We start from the raw sequence: 26,528 nt of genomic DNA on the forward strand, positions 1-26,528 counted from the left end.
GAAAATGACTTATTTTAAAATACAACAGAATAGAAATTTCACTTAACAGATCTGAGAAAGGGAATGAAAATACCTTTGTTTGAAAACTTGGTCTCATTCTTTTCAGCTTTGTTATGGATGCAATGAATAAAGTCTGTGGAGGCAATCAGTCCATAGTAGGATGATGTTCAGAGGGAGTTATCACCTCTGGCCAAGCCAGTGCTGGCAGAGATGTGGACATTACTGGCTCCAGAGACTGAGCGTCTACACAGCCTCACACATCATCATTCATTCAGCCACTCAGAGGAATTTAGGCCAAAGTCTTTGAGAGATACCTTAGCTAACTTTGTCTTTGAAGTGATTTCACAGAATGCTAGAGAAAGAGAAATTCATCTTCTACTTTTCTTCCTTTGTATTTGTCATGAAGGAGGTTCTGAAATTGTTTGACCCTAAAATCTCTGATTTCAGGACAAGACTTACAGATTTTTCAACTGGGAATGGCAATTCTTGTCATTTAACTAATTTTCCTGTTTGCAGAAATAGTAGCACTTATAAGTCCTAAAATAACCTAGAGGAAAACGTTCTAATTTATCGAAGAAAAAAAAAACCCAGACTAAAACAGAAAAAGTAACAAAAAATTGACATGAAAGCAAGGCACCTCATTGACTATGTACTTTTTATAGTAGTTTCATATATTTGTATCCTGAGTTACTGCTAGAAATAATGGGTATCACCTATATTTTCTCCCATTTCCTTCTTGTCCTTACACAATTAACTAGATGAATATCAGACCGAAGTAGAGGATCCCCAAAGCAGAGAAAGACCTGGATGGCATTTGGTTTAGGTATCACTGGAGAATGTTACCATGGTAAAATGTACTCTTGCTAATTCATGGTTACACCTTCCACAAGATGAAGCTACACCATGCAAGAAGAAAAGAAACGACATGTACCAGGAAGCATTTCCTTGAAGTCAGGGTAATCTGGGCAGTTAGACAGAAAGTAATATCCATCAACTGGTGAATGGGTAAATACAATGTGGTATTTCCTTACAGTAAAATGCTGTACAGTTGTAAAAAGGAATGAAGTAGTGCCAAACACTATTACAGTAGGATAAACCTTGAACATGCTATGTAAGAAGCTAGTCAATAGCAACCTACATTGCATTTATATGGAGAGTCCACAATAGGGAAATCCATGGAGAAGTTAACTTGGGGGTTGCCTAGGCTGGAGAAAGAATGGGTGGCAGATGGTGAGTGACTGACTGCTCAATGAGTATGGAATTTCTTTTTGGGGTGGTGAAAAGGTTTTAAAATTAGTAGTGAGGCTTCATAACTATTTAAATATACTAAAATAGAATTATGCACTTTGAAAGAGTGAATTTTATGGTCTGTGAATCATATCTCAATGAAACTGTTATAAAAATGACTGAAGCTATCCTGTTATTTTAATCTATTTTTTACTTTCTTTAAGTGCCCTTATCTTAATCTCTTTTTTTTACCTTGTCTTCAAGTGTCCTTATCTTTATGAAGATTATTAGTAGAGAAGTCACTCTAATATAATAAAAATTTGCTTCTAGTATGTATAATGTTATGGATTTGTGTGTATTACAATTTACTTTTCTTAAGAATATTGTCTCCACAAATAAAACAAGTGACCGGTTTTCCCTCTAACTGGTACAGATGATCCCTGAATTGATTACTGATTTCACAATGGATCTCCTTTAGGTTAAAAAAAGAAATGAACAAAAATGAGAAGGAAAAGGACCAAAAAGAGGGAGAGTGAAGAGTAATTAACTGTTCTCTTTAGTGTTAGCTCTATTTCACATTATGTGTTAGAGGCTTGTAAATAAACTGGCTGTCCCACTAGTACCCAAAATCACCTCTTAGTCTCTTCTTTGATTAGCTCCACGATCTGGCACTGGATGGGTGTTCAGCTGATCCTCGCCTCCCTGTACTTGCTATTCCTTTAATCTGCACTCCTGGTTTAATCTTCCCCAGGTCTCCCTCCTTCTCTTGAGCCTCTCTTGCCATATGACCTGATTGATCATGCTTCCTAGTCCCTCTCTTGCCCCTGGTACTTAAGGTCTGGTTTCTTCTACTGTGTGGGGTATTTGTTTTTCTAGGCTCCAGCTCCCCCATGTGAGAACCAATAAGATAGGTTCACTTCTTCCCTGCTGGGGCACTGGGTCTATGTGTAGACTGCTGCTTCCAGAAGACTCTTCCCAAATATATCCATGCCCACATGCCAAGAAGAGTGAAATGGTGGTGTGTACCAGGAGAGTCGAGGATTCTTAACCAGGCAGCCTTATGGGTATAAGTGCAGAAACATGTGCCCAGCTGTCAGCTTTCCGCGTGTGGCTGGCAAAGCTACAGAAATGGCTACCGCTGCTGCAGTGACAAAAACAGCAGCCTGATTCCCACCACATCTGTACTCCTGCCACCCCAAAGACTAACAGAGAAACTGCTCAGGCTTCCCCTGTTGCCTTGTTAACTAGGAAAACTAAATGAATAATGATTCTAGGTTTTAGGCTAAAAAAAGAAGAGTGAAGAGTTATTCCCTGAAACAGAACCAGTTAGGTCATAGGGTTTGCTCCATATACTAAAAAATTTGCTTTACAACATGGTTGTGCCAGCAGGGCGTAACAATGTCAATTGGCCTAACTTCCCTCCAACATATAAATGGATAAGAAATTTTTTTCTTCTTTTTCTGCTAGTAATTATTACTAAAGTTAAGCATGCTTTTGTATGTGCATTAGCCAATGAAGTTTCCATTTTCATGCATTGTCTGTGAACATCCTTTGCCTTTTTTTTTTTAATGAGTACTTTGCATTTTTTCCTTCCTTTGGAAAAGGAATTGAAATATGAGGGGAGATAGAAGGAGAACAGCAGGAAAGTAATTATAACTATAATGTTTAATTTATTAAATGTGATGTGTTTCATGGGAGAAGATCTTTGCTAGCTACTCTTCTGACTGAGGATTAATATCTAGTATAAGAAACTCAAAAAACTTAGCACCAAACCCTGAAATAACCCAATTGACAAATGGCCAAATTAACTAAATAGATACTTCTCAAAAGAAGAAATACAAGTGCCCCAAAAATATGAAAAAATGTTCAACTTCTTTAGCAGTTAGGGAAACACAAGTCAAAACTACACTAAGATTTCATCTCACTCCAGTCAGAATGGCAGCTATCAAGAATACAAACAATGATAAATACTAGAGAGGATGTGGGGAAAAAGGAACACTTTTACACTATTGGTGGAATTATAAATTAGTACAATCAGTATGGAAATCAGTATGGAGGTTTTTCAAAAGACTAAGCCTGAGGCCAGGCACTGTGGTGTACACCTGCAATCCCAGAGACTAGGGAGGCTGAGGAATTGTTAGTTGTAAATTGGAGGATTGTAAATTGAAGATAAGTCTCTAAGCTATTTAGTGAGACCCTGTCTCAAATTAAAAAATAAAAATGGCCAGGGATGTGGCTTGGTGATTAAGTGCGCCTGGGTTCAATTCTCAGTACCAAAAAAAAAAAAAAAAGGACTAGGCATGAAACATAGACCCATCTATAGCACTCCTTGATGATTATCTTAAAGAATTGCATATATCAATATATGCAACCCATGTTTATAGCAGTCCAATTCACAATAGGTTAAATACAGAACCACTCTAGGTATATATTAGTGGATGAATGGATAAGGAAAATGTGGTATATGTATACAATGAAGTTTTTATTTAGCCACGAAGAAGAATAAAATTGTTATTTTAAGGAACATGAATGGAACTTCAGAATATTATGGTAGTTGAAAGAAGCCAAATTCAGAAAGTCAAAAGTCATATAATTTCCCTTACATGTGGAAGTTAGGAAAAAGGAAAATAAGGTGATGGTGGAGATTTCACGAAAATTGAAAGGAGACCAGTGGAGTAGAGGAAAAAGTCTTGGGGAGGGAGGGAGAAAGAAAAAGGGGACATACTAGGGAACAATATTGGCCAAATTATATCATGTTCATGAATAAACATGTAACAACAAATCCCATCATTATGTAGAATTATAATTCAACAACAAAAATATGGAAAAAAAATAAATATGATATACTCCATAATTACAAAATGATTAAAGCATCATAATGTCATTTAGTGACATATAGGCTTTCCATCCCTGAGAGACAGCATGGCTGCCTAGTCCACTAAGAGATGGTCAAAATCTCCATCCACAGTCCCAATATTCTGGTGGTAGTGCTCATAGTCCTGGGGAGAGGATGCAAGGAAGGTGGCAGCACACAAGCGAATTCTTTTTTTGTGTGTGTAGTTATCTGAATGGAGTAAGTTGGCCCTCTGAGCACATTCTAGCAAGGAGTGGGTGATACTGCCTATTGGCCTATAGCAACAGTCAAGACCACCAAATTCTCCATTTTCATTAGTGCCAACCCAATTTAGGAGCTCATCAAATATCGTATATTCCCCTTTCACCTAGGCTTAACTAGTCCCTATAAAGATAAATCTCAAGTTATTTAAGCATTTTCTTATTGATAGACACTTAAGTTGTTCCTAATTATTTACTATCATAACCAGTAACATGATGAATTTTCCTGCACATTTATCATACATCCTCAGTTTTGACAAAGTTATGACAATTCAGCTCCTAGGAAGCCTGATGGATTCGTGGCAGGGAGAGAAAACTGAAGACCCTGCCTGCCAAACATCGCAGAAATGAGGTATCCTGGAGATGGTTGAGGAGGGGCTGGTACATTAGGTCAAACAGTCAGTGAGGCACATGCCCTTGTTCTGGGACTGCTTTTATACCAACTGGTGTACCATAGAAGAGCCAAATCAGATTCTAATCTCAAAGGCTGCTTCAGGGCCACACATGGGACACTGGTCCCTGATGATGACCTGAGCCCCTTATGGCTGTAAGACCATCATGGTTTTAATGAATCCTCTCTGAAAAATGACATTGTGATTCTGGAGGACCTGCTTTACCCTGGCGGGCTCTAGAGGGAATGAGGTACAGAAAAGCGGGTGTAAATCTCATCCACACATGTATCAGTGCCCTTCAGGATCTTTTGTCTGAAATCAGGAAGACATTGGCTGGGCCTATCCTTCCTGGGACAGGGGCCAGAGCAGGAGGGGTGGGGGGAATACCTTCCCTTCTTGAGGTTGATGCAACCTGATCTCAAAAAATGTATGCTGGCAGCTCATGAACTCATTTACAGACGTCAGGGTCCCACCACAATTTGTCTAAACAACCTCCCTTCCCTCCAGGTTCAGTTAATTGCTATAATTCACCCTGCCTGGGACTTGTGTTTACATCCACATCTCTCCTAGATCTTTTTCTCACCCAATACTATAAATTGAACCCAGGGAGGCTTAACCAACCCTTTTTATTTTGAGACAAAATATTTTACGTTGTCCAGGATGGTACTTAACTTGTGGTCTTCCTGTCTCAGCTTCCTTAAGTACCTGGAATTACAGATCCTCAGCCTCAGGACCTCTTTGATTTTAACATATTCTCTCTGACATGACTTGTGAGGTTAGGTGAGCCGGTTTGGAGTCAGATGCTTTTGAATTCTTTTATATAGCTTTGTTATTTACTAGAGCAAATTGTGTCATATATTCATTTATCCAAATGTTTATGGATGTTGATATATGGCAGGCACTGTGCTAGATGCTAGTGATGCTATAATGGGTCACTAGAGAAAAGGGATGATGAGCAATGAAAATTTGCTTAGCTTCTCTGGCCTCAGTTTCCTCATCTGATACCAGGAATGAAATGATTATGTCTACCTCAGAGGACTACGTAAGGGTTCTGTGAAGCTCAGTCCCGTGTCTGAGAGTGAGAGCTCATTAAAGTTAACTGGTATCATCATTTATAGCCTCTGCAGGTCACCACTGTAATGAGGCATCCTGGTGCCCAGAGAGGCCACTTTCTTGACTCCCCATCATAGTTCTCTCTTTGAATAAGAATGACAATAAAACAACAAAGGGGTATAGAAAAACATAGCACCAACTGTTCATATATAGACATATTCCAGATATAGTACATATTCCAAATGTAATATGGAAATGGATAGAAATGAGCTAGAGATTTATACATACATACACAGACAGAAAAATATACCACAGAAAATGTATTTGTTATCATTAGAAGGAATTGCTGTATCTCAACAGCAAAAGTAGAAATTTCTTACTGACTACTGGATTAACTTTGAGAAATCAAAGATGTCATGTTACTGCAAACCCAAGAATAAGAGGAAATAATGTACAAGTAAAGCACTTAAAGTTAAATTAAGAGTGGCATTTTTTATAGATAAAATTATGCATTATGATCAGAACACTTAATGTCTACTCCGTGATTGTATAATAAAACAGAATAGAAAAGTAGTTTTGCATTTTTGCCTTTTTTACTACTTCTCTTTAAAAAAGACTGCAATTTTTTATGACTTAGTTCATCTGGTCCTAAACTGTGAGGTTTCATGAGTAAATTACTAATAATAATACCTTATATATTCCTATGTGTTTCTCAAATTACTTTCATATACACCATATATCTTATATATCAATATGTTTTGAATTTTTCTAATAAAGGATCTTGAACATCCAGAGAGCAAATTCTTTACTTAAAAAATAAAGAAAATGTGATAAAAGTTCAAGAATTAGAGATTTCTCTAAATATTTGTCTTTCATCTGCCTCTGCATTCCAGAATTCTTGGTTTAAAAACAAGAAGGCAGGGCAGAGGGTGTGGCTCACGGTAGAGCAATTGCCTTAGCAAAGTGAGGCCTTGGCTTTGATCCCCAGTACACACACACAGAAACACAAACACACACACACATACACACACACATACACACACACACACATGCTTACACACAGTGGCAAACTTATTCAAGGTTTTCAGGGTAGTTGCTAAAACTACAGGGGGAAAGTTACTATTTTATATTACAAATATTTAAAATGTCCTCCTCTGAGAAGTGTCTGTTCAGGTCCTTGGCCCATTTGTTGATTGGGTTATTTGTTATCTTATTGTTTAATTTTTTGAGTTCTTTGTATACTCTGGATATTAGGGCTCTATCTGAACTGTGAGGAGTAAAAATTTGTTCCCAGGATGTAGGCTCCCTATTTACCTCTCTTATTGTTTTTCTTGCTGAGAAAAAACTTTTTAGTTTAAGTAAGTCCCATTTGTTGATTCTTGTTATTAACTCTTGTGCTATGGGTGTCCTATTAAGAAATTTGGAGCCCGACCCCACAATATGTAGATCGGAGCCAACTTTTTCTTCTATCAGACGCAGAGTCTCTGATTTGATACCAAGCTCCTTGATCCATTTTGGGTTAACTTTTGTGCATGGCGAGAGAAAGGGATTCAGTTTCATTTTGTTGCATGTGGATTTCCAGTTTTCCCAGCACCATACAATCAATCAACAAGTACATGAAAAAATGCTCACCATCTCTAGCAGTCAGAGAAATGCAAATCAAAACCACCCTAAGATACCATCTCACTCCAGTGAGATTGGCAGCCATTATGAAGTCAAACAACAAGTGCTGGCGAGGATGTGGGGAAAAGGGTACACTTGTACATTGCTGGTGGCACTGCAAATTGGTGCGGCCAATTTGGAAAGCAGTATGGAGATTCCTTGGAAAGCTGGGAATGGATCCACCATTTGACCCAGCTATTCCTCTTCTTGGACTATTCCCTAAAGACCTTAAAAGAGCGTGCTATAGGGACACTGCTACAACAATGTTCATAGCAGCACAATTCACAATAGCTAGACTGTGGAACCAACCTAGATGCCCTTCAATAGATGAATGGATAAAAAAAAATGTGGCATCTATACACAATGGAGTACTATGCAGCAATAAAAAATGACAAAATCATAGAATTTGCAGGGAAATGGATGGTACTAGAGCAGATTATGCTTAGTGAAGCTAGCCAATCCCTAAAAAACAAATACCAAATGTCTTCTTTGATATAATGAGAGCAACTATGAACAAAGCAGGGAGGAAGAGCAGGAAGAAAAGATTAACATTAAACAGAGACATGAGATGGGAGGGAAAGGGAGAGAAAAGGGAAATTGCATGGAAATGAAGGGAGACCCTCATTGCTATACAAAATTACATATAAGAGGTTGTGAGGGGAATGAGAAAATAAACAAGGAGAGAAATGAATTACAGTAGATGGGGTAGAGAGAGAAGATGGGAGGGGAGGGGAGGGGGATAATAGGGGATAGGAAAGGTAGCAGAATACAACAATTACTAATAGGGCATTATGTAAAATTGTGGATGTGTAACCGACGTGATTCTGCAATCTGCATTTGGGGTAAAATTGGGGGTTCATAACCCACTTCAATCTAATGTATGAAATATGATATGTCAAGAGCTTTGTAATGTTGTGAACAACCAATAAAAAATTAAAAAAAAATAGATGAATGGATAAAAAAAATGTGGCATTTATACACAATGGAGTATTACTCAGCACTAAAAAATGACAAAATCATGGAATTTGCAGGGAAATGGATGGCACTAGAGCAGATTATGCTAAGTGAAGCTAGCCAATCCCTAAAAAATAAATGCCAAATGTCTTCTTTGATATAAGGAGAGCAACTAAGAACAGAATAGGAAGAGCATGAGAAGAAGATCACCACTAAACAGGGATGAGAGGGGGGAGGGAAAGAGAGAGAGAAGGGAAATTGCATGGTAAAGGAAGGAGACCCTCATTGTTATACAAAATTACATATAAGAGGAAGTGAGGGGAAAGGGGAAAAGAAAAACAAGAGAGAGAAATGAATTACAGTAGATGGGGTAGGGAGAGAAGATGGGAAGGGAGGGGAGGGGAGGGGAGGGAAGATAGTAGAGGTTAGGAAAGGCAGCAGAATACAACATACACTAGTATGGCAGTAGGTAAAAAAGTGGATGTGTAACCGATGTGAATCTGCAATATGTATACAGGGTAAAAATGGGAGTTCATAATCCGCTTGAATCAAATGTATGAAATATGATATGTCAAGAACTTTGCAATGTTTTGAACAACTAATAAAAAAATTAAATTTAATTTAAAAAAGTTAAAAAAATAAAAAATAAAAATAAAAACAAAACAAAACAAAAAAAACAAATAGTTAAAATTATAATTTAGAATGTCAGAATAAAACAATAAGTTTCACTGACATAAAATTCTTATTTTTGGAAACATGCAGTCTTCTTGTTTCTTATAAGGGAGTATTTTAGCTTTCCTCTACCAACTAAAGACCTGATATATACATTAAAGCAATAGCAGGGAATGTACTGTTTATATAAAAAGGAGCTTGTCTAGTTTTTGCTTTTCACAGGATGCTTCATTTTGGAATATCCAAATTAAAAGTTCCTAAATAAGGCAAAAAAAAATACTACCTAGTAAATAGTCAAATTGTAGAGTTAAAAATATTTTGGTTGAAGCCAGAAACAGGGCCACAGGTGTCCATTATCTATGAACCTCAGAGAAGATAGAGGGAATAGCCTTTCACTGATTAGGAGGCATCTGAATTTGAACTTTCACTCCTCTTGGTCTCAAACAGAGAATACACAAGTGATACACATTCAGTGATATGCAGGGTGATGAGAGGCTCAAACAGGATGAAAATAAAAGTAGAATCTTTGTTTGCTTCCCAAATCCAGGTCTTCTTATTTTATTCTCTTCAACAATGAAAACTGAGGTTTGTTTGTTTTTTCTTTACAGTCCACCAACTACTATGTTCAAAGGAAGCATTTTGTGAATCTGAAAGTTGTATTCTGCTATTATTATCTCTCATGGAGATAAAAAAAATAAGTTGGAAAATATGCAACTAATTTAATTCAGAACATGAACATACAGTCCAAATATATCCTATGGCATAAGCAAATTAAGAATTAAATAATTCATCATTTTGAGATATCAAAATACAAGAAGTTCCTGAAATAAAAAAGAACTAGCTGTAGTAAATAGTCAAACTGTAGAGTTATAAATACTATGGATGTAGTCCAGCAAGTGTAGCTACCAATATGTACCAACAGAGTGAAATCTCATGTTTTATCCATTCATTCATTGACTTTCTGACTCAGCAAACATTTATCGAGTTCTGATACAGGCCAGGATCTATACTTATGTATGAGAGACACAAAGGCGAATAAGATGCAGTCCTTACCTATGAAGGCCTTACAGAGAAGTGCATGATGACAAATCTATTGGACAATACTATGACTTCAAAAATTAAATTAAAGGCAAGAGAAGATATATACACAGCTCCAGCAACTTCAAGATAACCACCACAACGAAAAAGACATAAATATTACAGGCTGTAGGTCAACCAGAAATACTGAGGCCCTCATTGCAAATTATAAGAATAGGGGTGAGTTCTACTGCCCTAGACTATTTTGTGGCTTTTCACATGGTATGGCATTAGACAGATCTTTTGGCTGAAGGACCTAGCAAGCCTGAGTAAGAACATTTGAGTAAGAACATTTTGTGTCCAAATACACCTTCCTGAATACAATAAAAACAACTAGAAAGAAAAAAAAAGCATTTTCAGGTTGTTTAGAAAGTGCACAAAAAAAAAAACCTAACAAGAGTTAATCGATTGCACTGAGTTAAGCAAACAATTTATTAAATATTTCCTAATAAATGTTTTGTTATTTTAAAAAGAATAAAATAAATCCTCCTGGTAGACACTAGGCTTAGCTTTTAGAACTGTGACAAATTTGGAAATATGTTTGCTTGGTGAATAGTGTGTAACATAATTATAGAGTAATAACATAAAGCTTTCTAGTTCTAGGAAATATGCTGTAAAGTCTGAGGCCCCAGGCATCCCGCTGGATAAGGAAAGGCGACATTCTTGCTAATGTCACACTATCATTGGTTATACACAGATTATTTTCCTCATTTCAACCCTATAGTTCAGAGATGATTAATTAAAAAGATAAATTGAAATTATAATTAGAGTTACTGTGTTATCTTATTTTTTAAAGATGGAGAGTCCATTAATTTACTGAGTTGCTCCAATACCATAGTGCAGTCTCATTCCTATCTTTGAAAATTTTATTTTTAATAAACAGCAAGTTTGTCTCTCAATCCATTCTTTTTCAGAAGCAAGCCTATTCTTATTAAAATCTTTCCCATCTTATGAAAAATACTTCAAGGAAAATGTAAGTCTGTTTACATCTTTCAGGGACACAATTCTCTGTTTTATTAAACATCTTTCAAAAGCTACATTATAATAATGCTCCATCAGCAGAGAAGGCAGAAAGACTTCTTGCTAAACCAGGTGATGTTAGATGGTAGGATGCCAGCAGGGTCCTCAGCATCCTTTCTTTAAAAGGTATACATCCCTATGTTGACATCCTTGTTATTCACACCCAGAGAGGAAATAAATGGGCACCATACCATCTTCCGTTCCCTCTTCCTAGAAACAGATTATCCTCCCTCAGTTATTCCCATGTCAGGCTTCTTTCTTTCACTCTGGTCTCAGCTGAGGTTCATATCAGGTAGGACTTCTTTTACTACCTCTATAAAACTGTGCCTGCCATCGCCATGCCCCTCTGTCCTTTCTGTTCATCATCACCCTGGGTGATTCTCCTAAAGCCATCATTCACTGCCCAAATCCCCTGATGATGGGCTTTCTTGGTAGTTCTGTCTCTCCCACAATATTTGTTCATGAGAGCAAGTATCTGGTTTTCAAATGAACCAGGATACAGAAGGTACATGGGAAGAAATATTTGTGCAAGGAGTCAATGAGCAGCACAGATCCCATATCAGAGAATACACATGATCTCTCTGACTGAGCTCCACACAGAAGCCCAGATGATAAAGATAATATGTAGAGGAGAGGATTTCAGGAATAAGCTCTTGATATTCCTTTCCTGGTCACCTAACATATCCTAAAAATGACTTAAAATTTGGAGTTAAGTGAACTACAATGTATATGGACTAGATTATAATCTCTCTCAAATAACTATGTTTGTTCAGTAGCTTTTTATTATTATGACTTCATCAACCATGTGAATTTTATTTTCATATTGGCTATAAAACCATTGTAAACAATTCTTTCTTAACCTCCTTAAAATAACTTAAATGATAATTAAAAAATAAAATGGAACAAGGGGAAGATTTGCTTCTCTGAGTAACTGGTGCATCCCCTCTTCAAAGGAGATATAATTTTAATCAGATTTCCTTGTTTTTCTTGGCCACCAGATAAAATAGTGAAAGATTTTATGATAAATTATAACACCAATATTAACTTTAATGATTAAAGGACTTGTTTATCCTCTCATATGTATTTAGATTAAAAAAAATACTGAAACTGTATTTTTTCTCTGAGGGTATCTTCTTGTTCTTATCGGAAAGGATGTCAGTAATACTGAATTCAAATTGTATGTTAAATCCTAAATCTGATGCTCAATATTGAATACTGAATTCTAAATTGGGTAACAGACATCACTGAGGTTGTGGACAAAAACTTGAGGTATATTTATGATAACGCATGAAACACTGAAATGGAGGCATAAGAGGGATTAAAAATAAACTTTGAGAGTAGAACAAAAAGGAAAGACAATTCTACAAAACAACATGCTTTTAAAGGCCTTTTAAAGGCCTCCTATATCTAATTAGGTGTTTAATTTACATATAAGGAAATGGGAAGAGAAAAAGTCCACCTATGATTTCTTTTCCAAATATCATTAGAGGTAAGGGTTCTCACAAATTTGATTTTCCCTCAACGTCAGCCTTCTTAGCCTCTGGGACAAAAACAAAAAAAACAAAACACTATCCCTGTGGGGTCAGGGGTTACTAGATGAGATAATAAAACTAAGGCACGTACAAGGGTTCTTGTCCTCAAATGTTTTAAATAAATTTTTACTTTTAAACATTTTAAATTTTACAGGAAATCCCAAAGATAGTACTATTATATCCCCACACCTAATTTCCCAATAATATTAACATCTTATATCAGTGTGGATTATTTGTCATTAATAAGCCAATACTGACATGATTAACTAACGTCCATACTTTTTCATACCTCCTCATTTTTTCCCTAACATCTTTTTTGTGTTCCAAGATCCCACCCAGGATGCATATGACCTTCAGTTCTTGTGTCTCTTAGGCTCCTCTGGGCTGAATTTCTCAGACTTTGTTTCTGAGAACATTAGCAGTTTGAGGCATGCAGGCCCAGGTATTCTGTAAAATGCCCAAGTGAGGTTTATCTCCTGCTTTTCTCATAATCAGATTTGGGTCATGTGTCCAAATACTGCAGAGATTTCCATAATAGTATATCAAGGATACACACCATCAGTCTGACCTCATGTGGAACTTAACCTTGATCATCTAGCTGAGGTAGCAACTGTCAAGTTTCCCTGGCATAGGTTTTTCCCCCCCTTTACATGCTTTATTCTTTGGAAGGAAATCAGAGCACACACCATGCATAAGGAGTAAGGTCTTCAGTAATGGGGGAGTATCTTTATAAATCATTTTGGAAGTTTTCATGAGATGTTTATTTTGACCCATTTGTTTATTAAACAACTTGTATTGATAACTATTCATGGGTTTTATTTTATACTTTATAATCTAACACTAATTTATTTTGTTGTTCACCTTGTTCCATTCTCAGCTCCTGTGTCCTTGAGCCATACCCGTATCATTGAGGGTGTAAATTTTCTTTCTTTCTTTCTTTCTTTCTTTCTTTCTTTCTTTCTTTCTTTCTTTCTTTCTTTCTTTCCTTCTTTCTTTCTTTTTCTTTCTTTCTTTCTTCTTTCTTTCTTTCTTTCTTTCTTCTTTCTTCTTTCTTTCTTTCTTTTTTAATGTGGAGGTGCAGTGTTCTGTTTATAAGTACTTTCTTACTTTCTAGCATTACAAGATTCTACAAGCTTATGTTGCATATTTCATGCTCAAGTTCTAGAATTAGTCATTTATCCAAGGGATTTTGATCCTTTTTATTAAAAAAAAAACATGTTGGAAATCAAAATCTGGCTTCAGGCATGCTCACTGTTGCAGGGGTGTGTTTTCCTCTAGACCCCTTAGTAGGTAGACCATGAATATATGTGTTTGTACTAAGTTTTATGTGTAACCATCTATATCTACATTATGGTAAACATGAGATCATATAGGTGTTTCCAAACTCTAATCTATTACCAAGTGGGTCATTCTAGCCTCCTCTTGCTGTAAATTACAGTTTCAAAAGTGAAGAATCTAGTTCCCACCATGTACCATTCATTTACTTATATCCATTCTGGTATACATATAAAATGATGTAAGAAGAGCTACCCAATAGCCCCGTGTAACACAATGTTATCAACTAGAGTGCATTGCTTAGGCATATTTTCTGGCTTTAGCTTGAAAGAGACTCTCCTCGTTTATAAAGTCACTGAGGTCAGCAATTTTTCCCTCTCCCCATTCTCTTCAGTGAGGTTTTTCTCATAGGTTTATAATAGTTAGATTCTCTTGTCATATTCCACATTCCATCTGGAATTCCTATATTTTAAAAAATTTTGGTCTGGGCGACCAACAGCACTGGTGCACACCTGTAATCCCAGCATCTTGGGAGGCAGAGGCATGAGGATTAAGAGTTCAAAGCCAGCCTCAGCAATTTAGGGAGGCCCTAAGTAACCCAGCAAGACCCTGTCTCTAGATAAAATACTAAAAAGGGCTGGGGATATAGCTCAGTGGTTATGTGCCCCTGGGTTCAATCCCTGGTACAAAAAAATAAAATTTAAATTAAAAACTTTGGTCTGAGGATGTAGCTCAGTAGTAGAGTGCTTGTCTAGCATGCAAAAGGGGCTCAATCCCTAGTATCACACACACTCACACACATATAGACAGACAAATTAAAACCTATACACATAAATGTTCATTCCTCGTGCTGCAAAATTCTACAGGTTTTAACAAATAGAGTCACCAATTCATCATTATTGTAACAGACAGATAGTTTTCATTGTTCTAAAACTGCTCTTGTTCTTCACCATTCAAATCCTCCCCTGCCTCCAGAGTTCTTGGCAACCATCTTTTTACTGGTTCTGTCTTTTATAGAATATTACATAATGTCAATCAGGTATACAGCCTTTTAGATTTGTTTCTTCACTAAGTAATATATATTTAAGATTTATTCACATAATTCATTTTTAATCACTGAATAATATTCTATTGTATGGATGTACCATAGTTTAGCTGTTCACCTCTTGAAAGATATCTGTATTCTTTCAGTTTTAGGTAATTATAAATGAAGCTGCTATAAGCATTTGTATACAGGTTTTGGTGTGAAAATAAATTTTCACATCTGTTGGATAAATACCTGGGAATTCAATTGCTAGGTCATCAAAAACTATACTTAGCTTTTTTAGAAGCTGTCAAATTTTACTCCAAAGTGGCTGTACCATTTGGCATCCCTATCAGCAATGAATGAGAGTTTGCATTGCTCAGGATCCTCTTCGACAGTTGGTATTGTCAGTTTTTTGGATTTTCAGCATTCTAATAAGTGTGTAGTGGTATCTCATAATAGTTTTATTTGCAATTCTCTGGAAACAAATGATGTAGAGCATCTTTTCATATGCTGATTTGCCATCTGTATATCTTCTGTGATGAAGTTTCTGTTTAAATCCTTTGCCCATTTTTAATTGTTTTTTCTTGTTTAATTTCAAGAATTTTTTGCATAAGTCAGGCACGGTCATGTGTGTTTGTAATCTCAGTTGAGAAGGGAGAATCACGTTAGCCCAGGAGTTCAAGACCAGCCTGGGCAACACAGTGACAATTCACCTTAAAAATAAAACAAAACATGATCTTTGCTTATTTTGCACACAATTCCTTTATCAGAGATGCAGTCAGTAAATATTTTCTCCCAGACCATGACTTTTATTTTCATTCTCTTATGCTTACACTAAGAAAATTTTAAATTTTATTCAAGTTCATGTTATTAATTTTCCTTTTCATGAATTTTGCTTTTGGCTTTGTATCTAAAATTTCATCAACAAACCCCAGGTCACTTAGATTCTGTTCTGCTTCCTCCTGTTTTGTTGTTTTGTATTTTATATCTATGATTCATGAGCCAATTTTGGTGAGAATTGTTAAGGTCTGTGTCCAGGTATGTATGTTGCATATGGATGTCCAACTGCTCCACCATTTGCTAGAAAACGAAACAAAACAACCGTCCTTTCTCCATTGAACTAACTGCCTTTGCTGCTTTGACAAAGATCAGCTGACTACACCTATGACAGTATAGTCAGACCCCAGCTTACTGGTGCTGGGATCTGTATTCTGTTCCACTGATTAATGTGTCCATTCCTTCACCAAAACTATAATACTAAAGCAAAATAATAAATCTTAAAATCAGGTAGTGTGAGTCCTCCAGTATTGTTCTTCTTTAATATTGTGCTGGATATTCTAGGTCTTTGCCCTTCAGTGTAAACTTTGGAACTAATTTCTGAATATCTACAAAATAGCTTTCAATGAATATTGCATTGAATAGGTAGATCTAGGTAAGAAGAAATGACATCACAACAATATTAAATATTTCAATCCATGTACACACACCACTTTCCACTTATTTAGATCTTACTTGTTTTCTTTCATGGTTCTGCGGGTTTTCATATAGATCCTGTCATATTTTATTAGCATCATACTTAAGTACTTCATTATTTTTGTTGCTATTGTAAATCATGTTTTTTACATTTCAAATTCCAATGGATCTTTTCTTTTTTCTAAGTTTTTTGGTTTTTTAGTTGTAGATGGACACAATATCTCTATTTTATTTATTTATTTTTATATGGTGCTGAGGATTGAACCCAGTGCCTCATATGTGCTAGGCAAGTACTCTATCACTGAGCCACAAACCCATATATTATATGTGGTATATTAGCTTCATATTCTGAGACCTTTCAATAATCACTTATTTAATTTAAACTAATAAATCATTTATTAGTTTTTGTGGTTCTTGTTGATTCAGGGAGGATTTTCTAGTTATATGATTGTAAAATCCATGACTCAAGACAGTTTTATTGTTTCATTTCTAATGTGAACATCATTCCCTTTTCTTTTTCTTTTTTTTAAGCAGTAGACAGAATTTCTAATACAAATGGTTTTTGTTTTGATCAAAATATATAAACATGCCAGTCTACCATTATCAGGACAAGACCTTTTTCTCTGAGAATGGGCCCACTGATGGCAATTATGTGTAATTTTTCCTGCAAAAAACTCATACTTTCTTTCAGATTTTTCAGCGCCAGTTCCTTTAATAGCCCCCAAATGAACATATTTGCAAAGCAATCTGGAGGCAGAATTTGTCTAGAATTTTTGGAAATCTTTTAGCCTTTTTTTCCAGTTGCTCTGCCCATCCTTAATTTTTCAGCTGCTAGCTAGGCTGGCAAACAAGTCAAGTGGATTAAGAGGTAATTGATTTCATTAAGTTGTAGACTTAAATTTTGGCCCAATAAACAAATGAAGCAACACTCAGCGGTTAGGGGACCCACTCATTTTAATAACTGGACTCTCACACTAAACAAAGTAATGTACAATATAGAATGCTTTATTTTGTAGAAGTGTGACTGTCTACAATCTGAAGCAGTATGACTTAAATAGAAAAGACTAAGTGAGGGTTTAAGTCTACCACAATACAAAGCTACCTGGAAAGAGCAACTAGCAGTTTATAAGAATGATGCTGAGCACTTTACAGAGATTCCCTTAACTTAAGAAAGCCATAAAGTTCTATGGGGCAAGAAATATGCTTTATATTTCCTCATATTCCCCACTGTGATGGCTTTGTAATGAGTCAATTTGGCTAGGCCGAACTACATTTCTCGGAATTTTCTTGCTTACATGTTAGGATAAGAGGGCCAAGAGAGCAATTTTTTTTGTGAGCTTTGGAAGGCAGAAGGAAGGAAAGCACTGTTTTGAGGCTCACACATGTTGCTGAACTGCTGTGCCGACACGAAGCAGCAGCCGAGTCTGTACTCATTCCACCTTCTCTTGGGTCTTCCTCCAGGTTCTCTGACTCCTGGCCAGGTGTCAGAGTTTAACTCTTGGGCAAAAGGTCTTAGTTGATTTATTCAGAAGGTTATCCTTGTAACCAAGCTCAGAGTTAACAAAAACTGGCATGGATTTCAGTCCGTCCGCATGGGGTTCCACCTCATTTTTGTCAGTTCTAGCCTGCTAGTGGTCTCCCCTTCCTGGCTGCCTGCCCTGGACCTCAAACTCCAGCATCAGACACAGAGGAAACAGCCTTACAGAGTAATTAATCAGCACTCAAATGCCTATAACAAATCCAATGATGTAAACACAAGCACCAACAAATCATTCTCTCATATAAATAATTATATATGTGTATATGTATGTAGCATCTTTCCTCAGCATCCATGGGGGATTGGTTTCTGGACTACCCCCTCCAAAGACACCAAAGTCTATGGATGCTCATGTCCCTTACAAAAAATGACAGGATTTGCATATTACCTTTGTACCTCCTCATATATACTTTAAATCATCTCTAGGTTTCTTATAATACATAATACAATGTAAAGCCTTATAAATAGTTGTTACACTATATAATGACAGGAAAGTCTGCCCATGTTCACTAAGATGCAACAATCATAGGCCTAATTACAAGTACATGAATGAATTGCAGGTGAACAATGTTCACACAAGTGCTAGAAAGAGACTTAGGATCCATGAAATAGCAGAAGACTACAGCAAGGCACGGCCATACATCACCTCATTCATGTGATTTAGCATAGTGCTCAACGCATGGCAAGTTTTGCTTTTGGGAACTTTTTGGAATTTTAAAATATTTCCCATCTGTGGTTGGTTATATGGATGCATAACTTGCAGATATATAGAACCAAATGTATATACGCATATGTGTATGTGTATCTATATCTAAATATCTATATATTGATCATCTCCCACTGATTTTGCCTGTCTAGTTGAAACCAGACAAATACACACACCAATGAACTTTCTCTGAGAGTCATGGGAGTGTCAGGAATGGTGGCCGAAGAACACTACAGTTAAGATGTGATTCTCAGAAGCTGTGTGAATGGCAGAGAGGCACAAAGATGAACCAGGGACAGACTCAAGTTTTTAGAAAAATTTCTATCATCTCCTAAATCCATAAACTAAATCTCATAAAAGAGGTTAAAGTCCTTCTACAACAAAGAAATCCAGAAAAATATAAAACCATCACTGAGTATGACTGTACCACTTTTGAAAAATCTCATCACTCTTTTCAATATTATTACCTGAGCTCTATCTATGATTATACTAAACAGTATTACCAAGGAACTATCTGGGGGTCCTAGGCCTCTGCTTGAATTTTGCTCTAGCCTCAATAATCATATTCCCTTACCCTTGTGAAATTAACACTGAATCATAGATATTGGGATCTGAGTGTAATTTTAAAGTTCATATATTTCCTCATTTGTAGGGAAGAAAAGTGAAGTTTAGCAATACTGTGACTTGCTCAGGGTCACTGAGATAATCAACAGGAAGAGCCAGGACTGAAGTTCAACTGTCTGCCACCAACCAAGGCTTCTCTGTACAATACTCTTTCTGTACCTGACTCATATCTCCCCATGACTAAACTCCTGAGATAAGCCTTTTGGTTGAAACAAGTCCCACCTACAACATATCCTAAGTTTATCAAGTCACATGCTCACAGATGCAAATTTCCAGCTCTGAAGAGGTAAAGACTCTTGATCAGAGAGCACAGCATTGCAGACCTATTCCCCTGACTGGTTTCCACATCTAGAGAACCCTAAGGTGAACAGATTGTGCTCACACTAATCGTACCACACCAAGAACATTATCACAAAGTTCACTTGGTGACTCCAAGCATGCCATTGTCTCTCCCCCATTCCAAGGAAAAGAGAGCTGGTACAATTGCTGTATCACAGTATGCTTATGTCATCAAAGTGTTTTCTTGCTCTAGCTTCAGAGATAGCTAAATTCACAATCAGCCGTCTCTGGTTCTAAAACATTTTGCAACTACCCACTTCACATGATAAAACAAGTTAGGGCCATGCTTGCTGGGATGGAGGGATAGACAGGTGTCTGAAGACTCTTTGCAACACCTTTTGAACCCCATAAGACTACTGCATGCTCTTTTATTTCTATTTATGTATTTATTTTTGTGGTACTGGGATTGAACCCAGGGGAACTCTACCACTGAGTTATATCTACAGCCCTTTATAAATTTTATTGTTTTATTATGAAGTGGGATCTTGCTAAGTTACCAAGGCTGGCCTCCAACCTGTGATCCTGATGCCTTGGTCTCCTGAGTATCTGGGATTACAGGTGTGTACCAATGTGCCCTGGTGGTACACGGTTTTTAAGATCATTTTTTCTTTACTTTTCCTTTCTTCCTCTTTTTTTTTAAACCAATAGGTACCTTTCATAATGATTATAACTATCATTGATTATGGCTGTTTTTATTAAGGTGGCATACTTCATAAAATACTTAGTATTTCACCTGCATCAGGACAGTGAATGATTTCTAATAATAAAACCTTACCAAAGAGACTTAAATAGGCATGGATTCAAGAAATAAGAAGACAAGCAGACTAGGGAGGGTACAGCGGCTTGGAAATACCATCAGAGACATAGCTTTTGCCCCTTGTTTCTTTTGGCCATTCTTAAGCTGCCACTCTCTCCATGCTTGCTGCCTCAGGTTCACAGTGTGGCTGCTGCATCTCCTAGCCTCAAGTCTAGATTACAGGTGGGAAGGTAAAAAGGGGACAAAATGCCAAAGGATAAAAGACATACCATCCCAATTTATTCCTATTTTAAAGAAAATGGTAGAGGCTTCCTGAAAGTAGCACTTACTAAATTTGTTTCTTGTGTGCCATTGGCCATGCCTGTGTCTTAGAAGCCACCTGAACTGGAATTTTATAAAGAACAAAGAAATTACAAATGGAGATTGTGACACTTAGCCAGGGATGTCTGCCATACACTTTGTCAATATTCTCCTATAAAGTTCACTTGGTGAACTTATCACAAAGTGAACTTATCACAAAGTTCACTTGGTGACTCCAAGCATGCCATTGTCTCTCCCCCATTCCAAGGAAAAGAGAGCTGGTACAATTGCTGTATCACAGTATGCTTATGTCATCAAAGTGTTTTCTTGCTCTAGCTTCAGAGATAGCTATAAACACTATAAAGTGTTTAAATGAACAATCATTCTAAATAAGGGTTCAAATTAAAGTCAACTTCGAGAAATTTTTTTTTCCAAATAAAATATTTAAACTCATTGAATTGGTTCAGTTCCCCCAAAACTAGGAAAATTATCAGTATATATTTGTGGTGACCCACCAATAAGACAAATAGGTTCCCAAACTACTAGTGAGCAACAATAAACTCATCTGTAAATCATTCTTCTTTGGTCCCTGCCGCATATTACATCTGAGTCTGTCCCCTTCTCAATGTCTGCTCAAATGTTAAGATCACTCACCCTGACCTTTTAAAAAGAAATGTGTGTTAGAAATGTGCTCACCAGGGGTGAAATCCTGAGAAGTTACACTTGGAGTCCAGGGAACCACTCCTCATCCACTGCACAAAGGTCTCTGCTCTGGAGGGTGAATGTTGTCAGGATCCATAGGTAAAAACCATAATGCATCTAGGAAAATATTTTTTAATGCTAAGAAGATTCCTTTAGGGAGGGGTTTCTCCAAGTATCATCTCTAGCTGTGCATGGTAGCACAAGCCTGTAATCTCAGCAACTCAGGAAGCTGAGGCAGGAGGATCACAAGTTAGAAGCCAGCCTGGGCAATTTAATGAAACCCTCAGCTAGTTAGCAAGACCATGTCTCAAAATAAAAATAAAAAGGACTGAGGATGTAGCTCAGTGGTAAAACACCCCTGGGTTCAATACTCATAGCCTCCTCAAAAAAAAAAAAAAAAAAAAAAGACATCCCTTAAATGTGCAATAGAATCACTTTATGTGCTGCTTCAGATTCCTGGTCCCTACTAAAACTAGTGGCAAGAGCCAAATAACCTATTTTTTATTTTAGCAATTTTCCCAGGCCACTGCATACTAAAATTTGATAATTCTTCTCTTAGATTCACATACAGATTTATGAACTGGGTGAAGAGCCTCGAAAAGTTTCCAGACAGACAGATAGGCACCTTCTTTCTGAAGCCAAAAGCTAGTGGGAGAACAATTATTTCAACTCAGGAATGGAACTCAGGATAAAGTCTTGAGCGTCCTTAGCTAAGCAAGAATCCAGGACAAGAGTAGCTGCTTACCAGGCTCTACATGTACAGGTTCTGCACATGCACGCCTCCACCTGATGAGTAACCTTGCCAGGTACGTGTTCTTCCTACCCGTATGTTCACAGTGAAGGAGACAGCTCTGCCTGAAGCTCGGGATCCCGGAAGATCCAAAACTTATGCCCAAAGCTACTCCCTTCATCTGGCCCAAACTTCATCACCATCTGAGCACAACTACCCTCCCTCAGTCTTCCCTACCTGGGCTCTGCCTGTCCTCAACTAATTCTTTCAACTATGCCTTCTCTAAAATGTTTTCTGGCTGCCATTCCTACCTCCTATTCCAAACAATTTTTTTTCTGATCTGTGTTACCTGATTTCACCAATCACCAATGGCTGTCAATTGCTCTTGTGACAGGGTGGATTTGACACCCAGTTCCCTGTACAGGTCCCCATGTGTCACAGGCCAGAGTATCCTTCCAGTCACACTTACGCATCAAAGCTTTTCAATGTTATTTGGCTGCATTCCTTCATGGTTTTGAGATCTCTTTGATTTACTAATACATCTGCTGTGCCTCCTGTTGGTTTTAAGCAAGAAGCTGAAGCATGTTCTGCAGCACAGAAATGAGTGCTATTCTGAGAGAGCATGTTGGGAATCTGAAAGGGGTTTCCTGTGCCATTTGAAGCTGAGAAAGGAGGATCCTGTCTTGGGCTTTAGTACCGAAGTATATCTTCTTCCACCCCCAAAGTTCACTAAAATAAAGTTGGGAAAGTGATTTTCCGGCCCCTTGCAGATACAAGAATATTTAACTTTCAAAGATTCTGATTGAAGTATATATTTAAAGCAAAACACCTTTCATCTTATCTTATGTATTTAAATATATGTATTCTCTGGAGATATAAAAGAAAATTTGGTAGATTCAGCTAAAGAGAAACCTAGAAGTTCTGAAATTTAGAAAATGAAAAGGCAGGGGTCAGAAGCTCACCATGTAAAGCACTGGTAAGGGTTCAGAGAGGATGTCAAGAGTAATGCTAAACACAGAAATGTCACATTTCAGAGAGCACAGGATTACAGAGACAGAAATCCTAGATTAGTCAGTTGGTTAAAATCCAGAGTAGCATAAGGGTCAGGCACAAGTGTGACTTGGAGAATTTCTTTTCCTGGATCAAAGAAAAGTAGATACAGAACTGAGAAGCAGCCAGGGCAACATGGGTCCTGAAGGAACAAACTTAGCAAGCATTTCTGTGGGAAATCATACTAAGCAGATTCAGAACTGAGCGTATGTGAGAAAAAGGAAGGAAAGAACAGATGTGAGGCCCAAGATACAGCTCTTGCTTCTTTTCTGATACACCTTCTAGCTTATCTCTGACATATCTGGAGACAAGAGCCTGGAAGTGCACTCCAGTGTATCACAACCAAGGGCCAATCTGAGGTCACAGGAAACCACAAGCTACTAAGTTTGTCACATCACTAAAGGAACCAGATTATATGCCAATACTGGTATGCCCTACTGTGATTCACACGTTACCCAGAAGCCTCTAGCACCCCAAAATTCTTAATTAAAAAAATCCTCAAATCTCTCATTGATAACATTCAAAGATCATAGCCTTTGCCCACTGCAAGCACCGATAAAATATTGCTGTTCCATGGCACACTGCAGGCATTCCATTGAATAACTTAGGTTCCTTAGATGTCACATCACCTCAGCATAAATCCAAAGACAGAAAAATCCATACCAAATATTACGGAGGGAATTTGCTGATCAACTTGGTCTGTGCCTTCACCATTTCAATTGTGGCCCATTATGTAAATGTGATACAGTATAAAGGAAGGGTTTATTACACCCTAATAGGTTTCTTGTTTAGAATTCAGAAGAAAATTTGTTCATGCATAAAACGGTAAGTCCCTTCCTTAACAGCCTAGGGTAGGTGTCATGGAAAGATAATGTCTTCATGCAATAGAGCTGAGGACTGTGTCCTTCTTGAAGTGGGACAGTCTACAGATGATGCTCTCCAAATGAAGGAAGATCTGCTGCTGGAAACATGCTTGTGCAGTTCCATGAGAAGAGGCACCACTTCTCATAAAGCCTTTCTCAGCTTCTCAAGTCAGACCATGTTGATTTATACACAATATTATATTACATTGAATCTACTTCCATTTATAGCAGGAAAATTTGGGGATGTTCCACTGTCAAAAGAAAGTTAATAGTATTTGTAGTTAGGTAAAATGATGACTCTCAAAATCATTTGGTTTTTGAAAACTTTCACTGTCATCAATGAAATAATTGCCTTAATTAACAATAAAACTATCTAATACATAGTGATTAGAATATGAAAAGATAATAAATTAAGCCATATTAAAAGTGTTCCTGCTACACAAATATCAGCAAATTAAACCTATTACCTCACCAAGAAACATGGATATAGAGAAGGACATTTATGGAGACAAGCACTAAAATATCAGAATTGAATACCAGATCAGAGCTCTTGATCATAAATTTAAAACTATCGACTGCTTAAACTCTTATTGACATGGTATTTTTCTATCAAGCAATGGAATTTAAACTTCAGAAATACCATTTATTTCCCATATTAATTATATTTCTATATTCATGCAAGCATCAATATATTCAATGAGGCATATTGTAGAAGTAATGTGGGAGTCAATAATGAAGATGACTTTCTAAATTATGAAGTGGCTGTTGGTCAATGAACATCAAATTTTACTTTGTGTCTATTATATTTACTTTCAAAAGAGAATTAACTGGTTTTCTGTCTTTGTCCCAGTAGGAAACACAGTTAACCTTGAAAAAGACAGGATAGGAAATAGTCTATTTTTTTAATTATTTTTTTTATTGGTTGTTCACAACATTACAAAGCTCTTGACATATCATATTTCATACATTAGATTGAAGTGGGTTATGAACCCCCAATTTTACCCCAAATGCAGATTGCAGAATCACGTCGGTTACACATCCACAATTTTACATAATGCCCTATTAGTAATTGTTGTATTCTGCTACCTTTCCTATCCCCTATTATCCCCCCTCCCCTCCCCTCCCATCTTCTCTCTCTACCCCATCTACTGTAATACATTTCTCTCCTTGTTTATTTTCTCATTCCCCTCACAACCTCTTATATGTAATTTTGTATAGCAATGAGGGTCTCCCTTCATTTCCATGCAATTTCCCTTTTCTCTCCCTTTCCCTCCCATCTCATGTATCTGTTTAATGTTAATCTTTTCTTCCTGCTCTTCCTCCCTGCTTTGTTCATAGTTGCTCTCATTATATCAAAGAAGACATTTGGTATTTGTTTTTTAGGGATTGGCTAGCTTCACTAAGCATAACCTGCTCTAGTGCCATCCATTTCCCTGCAAATTCTATGATTTTGTCATTTTTTATTGCTGAATAGTACTCCATTGTGTATAGATGCCACATTTTTTTATCCATTCATCTATTGAAGGGCATCTGGGTTGGTTCCACAGTCTAGCTATTGTGAATTGTGCTGCTATGAACATCGATGTGGCAGTATCCCTGTAGCATGCTCTCTTAAGGTCTTCAGGGAATAGTCCGAGAAGGGCAATAGCAGGGTCAAGTGGTGGTTCCATTCCCATGTTTCCCAGGAATCTCCAAACTGCTCTCCAAATTGGCCGCACCAATTTGCAGTCCCACCAGCAATGTACAAGTGTACCATTTTCTCCACATCCTCGCCAGCTGCCAATCTTACTGGAGTGAGATGGTATCTTAGGGTGGTTTTGATTTGCATTTCTCTGACTGCTAGAGATGGTGAGCATTTTTTCATGTACTTGTTGATTGATTGTATATCCTCCTCTGAGAAGTGTCTGTTCAGGTCCTTGGCCCATTTGTTGATTGGGTTATTTGTTATCTTATTGTCTAATTTTTTTAGTTCTTTGTATACTCTGGATATTAGGGCTCTATCTGAAGTGTGAGGAGTAAAAATTTGTTCCCAGGATGTAGACTCCCTATTTACTTCTCTTATTGTTTCTCTTGCTGAGAAAAAACTTTTTAGTTTAAGTAAGTCCCATTTGTTGATTCTTGTTATTAACTCTTATGCTATGGGTGTCCTATTAAGGAATTTGGAGCCCGACCCCACAATATGTAGATCGGAGCCAACTTTTTCTTCTATCAGACGCAGAGTCTCTGATTTGATATCAAGCTCCTTGATCCATTTTGAGTTAACTTTTGTGCATGGCGAGAGAAAGGGATTCAGTTTCATTTTGTTGCATATGGATTTCCAGTTTTCCCAACACCATTTGTTGAAGATGCTATCCTTCCTCCATTGCATGCTTTTAGCCCCTTTATCAAATATAAGATAGTTGTAACTTTGTGGATTAGTCTCTGTGTCCTCTATTCTATACC

At 37.1% G+C, this 26,528-nt stretch overlaps 1 protein-coding gene across 1 annotated transcript in view; it reads right to left on the reverse strand.

Annotated features, from left to right (window-relative positions):
• Window positions 1–26,528, reverse strand: part of NXPH2 (neurexophilin 2) — a 113,306-nt gene that overhangs the window by 66,317 nt on the left and 20,461 nt on the right. The gene's annotated exons all lie outside the window — the stretch shown is intronic.

The sequence above is a fragment of the Spermophilus citellus genome, assembly GCF_964194105.1.
Source record: "Spermophilus citellus genome assembly, chromosome: 11".
In the NCBI taxonomy this organism is placed as follows: Eukaryota; Metazoa; Chordata; class Mammalia; order Rodentia; family Sciuridae; genus Spermophilus; species Spermophilus citellus.